Source organism: Alligator mississippiensis, chromosome 16 (genome assembly GCF_030867095.1).
Source record: "Alligator mississippiensis isolate rAllMis1 chromosome 16, rAllMis1, whole genome shotgun sequence".
Taxonomy (NCBI): Eukaryota; Metazoa; Chordata; order Crocodylia; family Alligatoridae; genus Alligator; species Alligator mississippiensis.
Genome location: NC_081839.1, coordinates 21,186,902 through 21,197,643, shown reverse-complemented (window position 1 = coordinate 21,197,643; position 10,742 = coordinate 21,186,902). Strand labels below are relative to the sequence as shown.

The window sequence follows — 10,742 nt, the reverse complement described above, 5'->3', positions numbered from 1 at the left end:
CAGATATAATTTAGCTGTGGTGTTTGCTGATAGGGAGCCAAGAGAAACACCATGTTACGAAGCAAACACTTGCAGTGACACAGTGGATCCCAGTCCAGGGGATCCATAAAGAGAGCTCCATTCCTGCCCTGTTGCCTACATGTCACTTTGGGCTCCCCACAGTGTGTGTTGTCACCTCCAGATGACTCATGTTGGCACTTGAGGCCATGGAACATGAATTCCCATGGCACTGCACGCCAGCACTGAAACAGGTGAGGTAAGCAAAGCCAGTTCCAGTGGGTCAGTGGCTCACAGCCAGACAAAGGGGAGAGGATGGAGGGGACTTCTGTAAATCACATTCAGAGTCTTGTCAGGCAGAGGAGGGAAGTGTGGGGCCATCAGGATCTGAGCAGCCTGCCTCGCAGGACTCAGTCTCAGGGCAGGGCAAACCTGGAACTTTCCTTCTGTGGACAATTCCTACGTGGCAAATGACCTGGTAGCCTCAATTGAAGCAAAATTTGAATTTTCACAATTTCCCTTGAAGAACAATTGCTGGAAATTTTGAAATGATTGTGTTCAAATGTTTCATATGAATAAAATTAAAGGTTTTTGTTTTAACTTCATTGTTTCAGTTATCTTACATTTTAAAAACTAAACATTTCTTCTATGAATGGCCTATGGCTTAATCTCAAGAAAAAAAGGTATAAAGCTCTTACGTGCTCATGGAAGATGGATCACTGTAAATATGCTTTTATTTGTTGCTTTAGTTTCTTTTGTTAAAGGTAGAGTCAGAAAGTGTGGGTTCATCTTAAATCCAAGGTGTCTTACATTTGAAGGAATATGTTATATTCAGACTAATAAAACAGCAGCAAAGTGCTTGGAACTTATTCAAACAAAACAACCGGAGCATTCTTTGCTATTTTTTTGGTGCAAATGTTAGTGCAATCAATACATTCCTGCCAAATGTTTGGATTTCATTGGATGAACATTTTCCAATGGAAAAAACAGCCCAGCTGAATGTTTTCAACCAGCTCCAGAGCTCAGGCATAGTATTGAGCGTGCTCTATGTTCAGTGCTCCCAGGTTCAGGGGCGGTCAGCAAGAAGCTGGCAGGGGCACCTAGGCTGTGGGTCCTTTAGGGGCATCCTGCTCCTGACAAGGGCACATGTGAAGGGAGCTGCTCTGCCACAGCCCTTAGACAGCCTGGAACAGGTGACCTCAGCCACAGGCTCTTTGCTGTCTCACCTCCGCGGAACTGGTAGCAATTTATTCTGAGGAAGCTGCAGTCCTGGGCATTGGCACTAATGCTTCACTGTACTAGTGGACAAGGGTCCTGTCAAGCTGCATGCTTTTACAAGGTAAGCTTAACAGGTCCTTTGTGAGCAAGCACTGCTGCATTTCCCTATAGCCCATCCCCACATGCTCAGATAGGGGTTTCCAAAGCAGCCACTAAGGCCCCAATCCTGCAGTGAGTCAACAGGGATTGAACCCTTTGCCCACACAGAGCCCTGCTGACATAAGTGGGATTTGCAGGAATGCAGGGGAGTCCGTGGCAAGGGGAGGGTCTGATATTGAGTGTCCAACCTGAGTCAGCCTGGACCTGATTTTCATAGGTGCTGAGCACCCATGGTTCTCATCAGGTCCCAGTAGACTTATGGGGACCCAAAACTTCTTTAGTCAGGCCCTGTAGCAGTGGCTGTCACAGGCAGCAGCATCCTGGTGCTTTCTTGGCCAACAGCATTTCCTCAGACTCCTTGAGTGTAACTGCACCCAGCAGGAGAGGTGGTGGAGGGAGGGCCGTAAGACAACACAGCCTGTATGCAGGTGAAGGTTGCTAATGCTGAAGCCATTTGCAGATGAGCCTCTCCTGCCATGGGCTCCCCACAGACAATAGCCCCACGCACTGCCAGCCACTTCTGGGGCTTTTATGGGGATTTGGGCACTGCACAGGAAGGAAATGTGAGGAAGCAGGACTGACAGCCAGAGGACGCTTGATGCTCCTCCACCCTCTGACATCCACTCCTCTGTGGCTATGGATAATCACCCACCAGCCTATGCCACTGCTTCCCTGTCACTGAAATGGCACTGAGCATACTCACTGCAGAGAGCTTTCACAAGGCCTTTGTGATGATCCAGACCCACAAAGGACCATAACAAAACAGTGGCATCTAGCAGTTGTATTGGTTCAAGCCCTATATTCCTTCCTCAGGCAAAACCCCCAACAACTTCACTGGACTTGCAGCCAGTTACAACCTCCTTCCTGATCTGGCCTTTGAAGAGATGGTCATTAATGAGGGGCTTGGTCTGGCCCCGCTGACCTCAGTGGGCACAGGCTCTGAGCTGTGGTGTCCAGGGGCTTGGACACATCCCTGCTTGGGTGGTAAACCCTTAGCCCATGGTCCAAGCATGGCCTGTGGGGTGGTAATCTATGATTTGCATGGCTTTTTCCTTTGATCCTGTCCTTCTACCCGGCCAATTCTACAATCAGGAGAGAGGCTGAATCACTCAATTGATTCAAGGTTGCTGTGTGTTTCATTGCAGAGGCTTTGTGTTGTTTGGCAGGGCTGCACCTTATGGCTGGGGGCTGTGGCACCTTGCTTAGAGCACAGACACAAGACAGCCTGGCTCCATGCATTACACTGGACAGCACGACTGATCCATGTGTGTGCTCTGCTCTGATTGCCTTCTCTGATTGCTGGGTGAGGAAATACAGTGACGACCCAGAGCACTCCAGCCCATATTTCCTGGAATAATTTCTCAGAGGCTTTACTGTGACATTGCCTCACTGTATGTATTTGCCTTGGCAAAAGCAAGGTAAGAAAGTCATCCAGTCCTTGTGCTATATTCCAGCACGCTGGGCTGGCCCTTGCATTAGGCCCTGTCCTGGGCTGCTTGTTCTCTCTTTATGTCCTGTTTGCATTAGAAACAGGCCTGAACTGTTACATCAAGATTTCAGCCATCAGGAGCTCTGGAGGGTCTAAGTCTAAGGCAGAAGGGCTTTTAGTTTGATATGTGGCCTTGGCTAGGATCTCATTTATTTAAACTTTGGAGGACATGTAATTTGTACCATGTCTGAGCTCCGTTTCAAGGAATGCCACCGAAGCTCTCTGAGTAGAGATGTTTAGCCTGATTTCCTCTGCCTTGGGCAGGTCTGAAGGAGGAACAGAGTGACACTTGAGCAAAACCAGGCTGGGGCAGGCGAGAATTGGGCCCTTACCTTGGTCTCAACCAGGAATGTTTGTTGGTGCAGCCTCTGCTACCATGATGGGCTCCCACAGAGCATGTGGTCTTCAAGCTCCTGTGGAGTGACTCCCAAGCCTTTCAGCTCCTCGAGGTCATCTTTCTCTTCACCAGTACACCCTCATTAGTCATTGTCCCAGTCCTGGCCCGGAGCTTTCCTTGCCCTGTCCCCCTCTGGTGAGTACAGCTACAGTCTCATTGCACGATATGCTGGCACCACGTGCTCTTGGGGCTCAGGACAACCCCACTCAAGACATTCTTCCTCTGCGGTTCTGTTCCCCAGGCAGTGTGGATGCATGAACGTCAAGCAGGCTGCACTCTGCCCAGGAGGTACATGGCTCTGTACACAAGTCACAATGTTGTCTCCTACAGATTAATACCGGGGAGGGCAGATTCCATATTTTAGCCCCAGTAGTGCTTAAGGAACTTGCCCATGAAGCTGGAGGCATAAAGTTCTCACCCAGAGAGGCTTTGAACCTTCATCTTTCCACTTTCCCAGAATAGGGCTCCAATCATCAGGTCACAAGTCAACATTAGCTCCTTTTGAGAGGGATTTCCCTTAGGCAGCTAAGAGAGGGAGGTGAGGAGTGGGTGGAGCAAGCTCTCAAGTTACAGGGTGTGTGGCTCAATGAGCTGGTTGTTCCTCTAGAAGGAAGCAGGGCCTGAGTTACAGCCTGAACTCTTTCTTCTACTGAAGCCAGAGTGCCTCAGTTCACTGCACTCTGTCCATGTAATTCAGTGACTACTAAATGCAAGTTGCAGTGGCTCAGCTTCAAGAGGAGGGCTGGATAGGATCCTGGAGATGGGCTGACCTGTGGTGCGGTGGCTGGAGCACTGTAGTTGAGAAGTCAGAAATATGCAGGTTCAAATTTCCTCTGGGCAAAGGCAATCTAGAGCCTCCTGCTCCCTGTGCATGTGCCCTAACCACTCAGCTACTGGGGCTAAACTATAGAGGTTGTTCCTACCTCCTTATTTTTCTAGGACTCATGTTCAGATGGAGTGCGCAGCCTTCTGGGCATGCTTAGTGCATGCACGTGTCTGCACTGAAGGGGGAACAGAAGTGCAAGCAATGCAGAAGTACCAAAACCCCCACCTCTGTGGCTGGAAACCTGCCCTTGGGCATGTTAAGTGAAAGAGAATCCTGCCCTTGTTTCCATGAGACGTAACTCCAAAGCTTTACACACACATCCCCCATGGGAGGAGGGGAAGGTTCACATGTGCGAGGATTGAAGAACGATGTCTTAACCAAAGCCAAAGTGGTGGGCTGGTTACAGAGCCCAGGCAGGAAGCAGGCGCTGGAAGGTAAGTTCAATGACTAGAAAACATGGACAATGTTAAAACACAGATGGTTTTTTAATGCACAGTGAATAAAAATATCTTAATTGGGACAAAATGAACAGGCTCTGATTAGAATCCTCTGGGCTCATTTCTGCGTCTAGTGGTGCTCTAACAAATGCCGTCACTTTTTCCTTTTGTTCTGTTGAGTGTCTCTTTTGGTGCAGCCTTTCCGATTTCTGGGGGCACTGGGTGCAAAATCCCTTCCTTCCTCAAGCGGTCCAGGTCTGAGGATGAAATGCTAATAATTATCTCCATATATGCTTTGCTTTCTTTATCGCTTGTTGCTGGCTTCCCAAACAGGGCTCTTTCCCATTGTCAGAAAATTCTAGGCAGTGTTGGATTTCATTGCACAAACAGCTCCCGTTTCTGAAGTGGGTTGCACAATCCTGCCAGGCAAAACTGGGTTAGAAATGGGCACACAGTGCAACATTTAGGGCTGGATCCACTCTGGGGTTTCAAGCTTTCCAACTTGGGGGGCTGTCTGGATGATGATGGGATAAGCATGCAGGCAGCACAGTCTGTTGCAGGTCTCAAAGCACTTGTTTTACAAAGTCAGTTCAGTATCATTATTGTCATGGTCCAGGTGGGGAAACTAAGGTAGCTCAGGCTAACATTGCCTCAAATGCTTGCTGCTGTTTAAGTTCAGAGGATCTGCCTTGAGAAATGGAAGGTGTCCTCAGTGTCAGTTTTGACCAGAGGGACTTATTACAAAGCCACAGTGAAGGCTTAGGCCAGGCTGGGAGGGTAACGGTGTCTTTCTAATAACTGTCTGTGCTACATATGCTAGAGCACACTTGCTCCACAGGGTGTTTTTGATGGTCTCTAACTCAGAGACCTTCATGCAGTCATCATCACAAAGCCAAAGGAGCATCTCATCCACCTGCTTTTGTTCCTAGATCATAGAGAAGTAAGGCTGGAAGGGACCTCAAGAGATCATCTAGTCTAGTGGTCACCAACCAGTCGATCCCGATCGACTGGTCAACGGGTAGCCCCTGACAGTCAATCTCTGATCGACTGTCAGAGGCTCCACAATTGGAAGTGGCAGGACACGTGTGGGGAGCAGTCGGGATGCAGTGCGGGAGCAGCAGGACATAGGAGCAGCAGGATGCACGTGGCTGGGCTGAACCGCGCCCCCTGCCACCAGGGCCTGGCTGGGCAAGTGGGACTCATAGATTCATAGAAGTAGGGTCGGAAGGGACCTTGTAGATCATCAAGTTCAACCCCCTGCCCTGGGCAGGAGAGAAAACCCGGCTCAAATGATCCCAGCCAGGTAAATGTCAAGCCTCCTCTTAAAGACCCCCAGGGTAGGAGCCATCACCACTTCCCTTGGAAGTTGGTTCCAGATCCTAGCCGCCCTGACTGTGAAGTAGTGCCTTCAGATATCTAATCTAAACCTACTCTCTAACAATTTGTGGCCGTTATTCCTTGTTACCCCGGGGGATGCTAGGGGGAACAGGGTCTCTCCTATTCCCCGCTGGTTCCCCCGGTGTGTTTATAGACGGCCACCAGGTTGCCTCTCAGCCTTCTCTTGTGAAGGCTGAACAGGTTCAGGTCCCATAGCCTCTCTTCGTAGGGTCTGCCCTGCTGTCCCCTGATTATGTGAGTGGCCCTCCTCTGGACCCTCTCAATGATGTCCACATCCCTCTTGAAGTGCAACGCCCAGAACTGGGTGCAGTACTCCAGCTGCAGCCTGACCAGTGTCGCATAGAGGGGGAGGATCACTTCCTTGGCCCTGCTTGAGATGTATCTGTGGATGCTGTCATAACCCAGTGAGTTTGGTGCCTCGGCACTATGGAATTTTCTTGACACACGAGAGCCTCTTGCACAGCGAGGGTTTTTGCTGTATAAAGAACCCGCGTGCAGGAGAGAGTTCCTGCCACTTTGCAGCTGTCTTTGCAGGATGCATTCTCTTTGCAGCACAGAAATGCACGGTGCAAAGAGTTCCCGCCATTCGGATGCAAATTCGTGCCCCGCAATTGGCTAGTGCTAAATTATTCACGCGTGGCAGCCGGTAATTGGCTTGCTGGCCGTTTAAAAACTAGCGCGACTTCCGCCCAAGTCGAAGAGCTTTGAGCACGCTGCAGAGTGCCTCTTAGAGATCCGACTTGCGGCTAGCTGATCGATAGACTGATCACCTATCGATCCTTCTTCCCGTCGCCGAACGCAGTCCCAGACGTACCCTTTTCCCGCCGGCTTGAATTACGGACGAGTTTACTGGCATTGGCCTCGCCAGCTGGAGCAACTCACATTGTTGTCCAGACGACCGAACCATTTCCGTCGCAGCCACCCGCAACGTAAGTAAAGTTTTTTGCAACCATTAAGCCTTGTCAGCCTCTCTATTCACCAGCCCGCCCTGACGAACGAGTAATTTCTGAATCACCTCGAGTCGGTTCAGCCCGGCTGAGACAGATGCATGACAAGCCCTACTGACTGTAACCTCGCATTGTTGGCCCATGTTCATCTTGGAGTCAATAATGACTCCAAGATCTCTTTCTGCCACCATGCTCTCAAGAAGGGAGTTCCCCAGCCTATAGGTATGCTGCTGGTTCCTACTGCCCAAATGCAGCACCCTGCACTTGTCAGTATTGAAACCCATCCTATTTTCATTTGCCCACCCCTGTAACCTGTCCAGGTCCTGCTGTAATCTGTCCTTCCCTACTAGCATGTCCACCTCACCCCAAATCTTGGTATCATCAGCAAATTTAAACAGGCTGCTTTTTACCCCGTCGTCCAAGTCACTAATAAAGAAATTGAACAGTGCGGGCCCAAGGACCGAGCCCTGGGGGACTCCGCTGCCCACGTCCCTCCAGGTCGAAAAAGACCCATCCACCACCAGCCTCTAAGTACGACCCTTCAGCCAACTTGCAATCCATCTGACTGTGTAGGCATCGATGCCACAGTCACCTAGTTTTTTGATGAGAATGGGGTGGGAGACAGTGTCAAAGGCCTTGCTGAAGTCCAGAAAGACTACATCCACCGCAACACCTGCGTCCAGTGCTTTTGTGACCTGATCATAAAAGGCAATCAGGTTGGTCTGACAGGACCTGCCCCTAATAAAATCATGCTGGTTGCCCTTGAGCATCATCCCTGCTGCTGGCCCGTCACAGATGTGCTCCTTGATGATCTTCTCAAAGAGTTTCCCCAGTACTGAAGTAAGACTAATGGGCCTATAGTTGCCCACGTCTTCCCTCCTCCCTTTTTTGAAGATGGGGACCACATTGGCTTTCTTCCAGTCATCTGGCATCTGGCCAGAGCACCACGAGCGCTCGTAAAGCTGTGCCAGGGGCCCCGCAATAACCCCTGCCAATTCCCTCAGCACCCTGGGGTGGAGAGCATCTGGACCTGCTGATTTGAACATGTCCAGCCCCTCCAGAAGCTCTCTAACCTGGTCCTGCCTGACTTTAGTCCTGGCGGCGTTTCTCCTGAGTCCGTCTGGAACCCTGGTCGGGGAGTCCCGGTCCCTGCACAAGAAAATAGAGGCAAATAATTTGTTAAAAAGGGACAATCCCCCTCTGCTGCCATCATGTGAGTGGGGCCCCAGCCAGGCTGGGCCGGGGGAGGGTCAGAGCCCGGACAGCTCATCCAGGTGCACAGGGGGGCTTTCACCACTGCACACTCCCTGGTGGAGGCCCGGGGGCCACATGGCCCCCTGATCTGTGCGTGGGGCAAGGCAGCTGCCGCTGCAAGCTGGACTTTGTGCCCCTCCCTGCAGAGCTGAAGGCAGCTTAATGGGTTTGTATTCACCAGGGGAGCAACACGTGAGCACACAGAACAAGAACACCCTGGCAAGAGACTGGGCACAATACAGAGGTGAGGGGACCCAGAGCCACCCCATGGATGTCATCAGTGCCCCTGCTCTCTCTTGCTCTGGATTTGTCTCCACACACACAGAAAACTAGACAATCAGGACCAAAACAGCCCAAGAGGGCAATGCACAGTATATATGCATGAATATTAAGAAGCAGATTGGTATATCAATGTGCAGGGCTGGGAGCCTGATGTTCTTGGGCAGTCCCAGCAATGCAGTGCTCTGACAAACCAGCTGAGCTGATGCCAAGTTATTGACCATGTACTTCCCCATCCTAAGACCTGCTTCTGGGGCTCTGCATTCCTCCAGACACAAGGTCACAGCCCATACCTGCCACGAGCTGATTATTCTTTCCATGCACCATGACCTCGGATAGACTGCACACCCTGCTAGCCAGAGCCCCTGCTCCATCCTGCCCAGGTCTTAGGCACGGCTCCGCACTCCCAGCGCAGCCCCGGAGACACAACTAGGTGAATTCGTCCCCAGGAAAGAGTCTGGCCACTTTCCAAGGACCAGGGAGCCTTAGCTCCCTTGGCAGAGAGCAGGGGAAAGAGACAGGCTTTTCAAAAGTGCCTTGTTTGAGCTTGTGCTGGAGACTTGGCAACTCCAGTGACCTGCAATAACCATAGCAACAAACGACTAAATAATGACAATTAGCTGGAATAGCAGCAGGCACAAAGCCAAGGCAAACAGCATAAAATTACCTGCTATTTCTCATCTCCAGCCTTCACACTTCAGCTCCCCCCAAACAACCCATTTTTTTAATTAGAATTAATTGCTCATTACCAAAAATTACACTATTAATGCTAAACATGAGACTACTTGCAAGGAGCCCCTTCCAGAGGGAGCCAGAGCCAAGCCAAACAACACCCCCTGGGTCTTCAGACATGGCCTAATTTGCCTTGTAACCTGCAGCACCCAAGGCACAGACATGGGCCACTGGGAGATGCTGTCATTGCCCCCTGTGAGGGTGGAAGGCAGGGAGAGGCGCCTGTTGCTCCTGGAGTGGAAAGGAGGTGGCGAAGGGCTGCGAGGGCTGAGCTGGGCCCTGTTGGAGTGAATGAGATGGTGCTGGGGGGTGGCTTCACCTTTGCATCCGCACAGGGTCTCCTGGCAGCAAAACAGGTGCAGACAGGATTTGACTAAGCGGTAGGGGGAACTGAACTGATGGAGACAGAAGGCTCGGCTGGGACATGCTGGCCCCCATGGAGCAAAGGATTCCTCCCTCCTCCTTCACATCGGGTCCCAGTGCAGCTGGACGAGTCCCAGCACAGTGGAGTTATGGGCAACAACCCTACAGGGGCGCTAAGAAATGTTCTTGAGGAAAAAGCACAACCTGAAATAGGAGTGGGGAATTGTTTTACCTTTCCTTCCTTCTTTACTCATCCAGGGCAAAGGAGGAAAGTGACACCTGAGTGCCATTAGTGCAAAGGGAAAATTTTTCATGTCCCAGGTCAACTTAGCCAAATCAGGTCCAAATCCATTTGAATCATTCAAGAATCATATGTGGCCCTGCTACCAGCAAGTATCCTCCAGCCCAGCCTGGGGCTTCAGACACTTCCAAATCCTTTGGCAGACATCTTATGTGCCATCAGTGCAAGGCGGTGAGCAGGACCACCTCGCTCCTGGAAGGACATGGAAGCCCAGGTCGTCACTGGCGGGTTCCTGATTCCTGTGGCTGTAGCCGGGGTTTCCACAGGCAGAGGCAGCTCCAGGTGTTTTCCTTTGTGCCCAGAGGATGAAGGCTGTGGCAAGGCTGTCTTCTCCAGACTTGGGAAACTGCTATATGCTTTGCTTTACTCCTGGCTGCAGCTGAATTGGGAAGCAGGGGGCCACAGTGCTTCCCTGAAGCATCCTGCAGTAGCAGTGACCCAGCGCAGGGGTGTATTGCTTTCCCTAGGCTGCCAAGATCCTCAGTGCTGGAGCTGTAGAAATTATCAAACATAGGTAGAACCCTTCTCCCTAGAGCCCACAGAGCACCCATGAAATGCAGCCACTTCTGGGGTGCAGAGCTACAGAACACTGGCATGCAACATAGGGATGGGGAGGGCCAAAGTCTCACACTAGGCTCCTGTCCAGGGACAGAGCCAGGGCATTAGCTGAATGGTGGGGAATGGCTTTGGCATCCTGAGCCAATCACAAAACACTTAAGCTCCTGCTGTGTCAGTTCAGGTGCCCCTCAGAAGAGCAGTGACATGTCAACAAGCACATAAAAGCTGTAAGCACCCAGGAGCTAGCCTCTCAATGCAATTGTCTCTGTTTCCCTCTGGAAGAGCGTGTATGGGTCATAGACAAATCAGTTCAGTTTAACCTGCCTGGTTCAGTAAATGACACTGTAATAAGCCTGAGTGACTCCCACTGGATTAGCAGGGTGATAT

General features: G+C 51.0%; 1 long non-coding RNA gene across 1 annotated transcript; it reads right to left on the bottom strand.

Moving 5' to 3' along the window:
• Window positions 1–4,547: 4,547 nt before the first annotated feature.
• Window positions 4,548–8,922, bottom strand: LOC109283752 (uncharacterized). The gene is made up of 3 exons (XR_002091017.2): window positions 8,695–8,922; window positions 7,942–8,017; window positions 4,548–4,942 (listed from the first exon to the last, which is right to left on the bottom strand). It is a non-coding gene; the product is annotated as an uncharacterized LOC109283752 (long non-coding RNA).
• Between the last annotated feature and the right edge of the window lie 1,820 nt (window positions 8,923–10,742).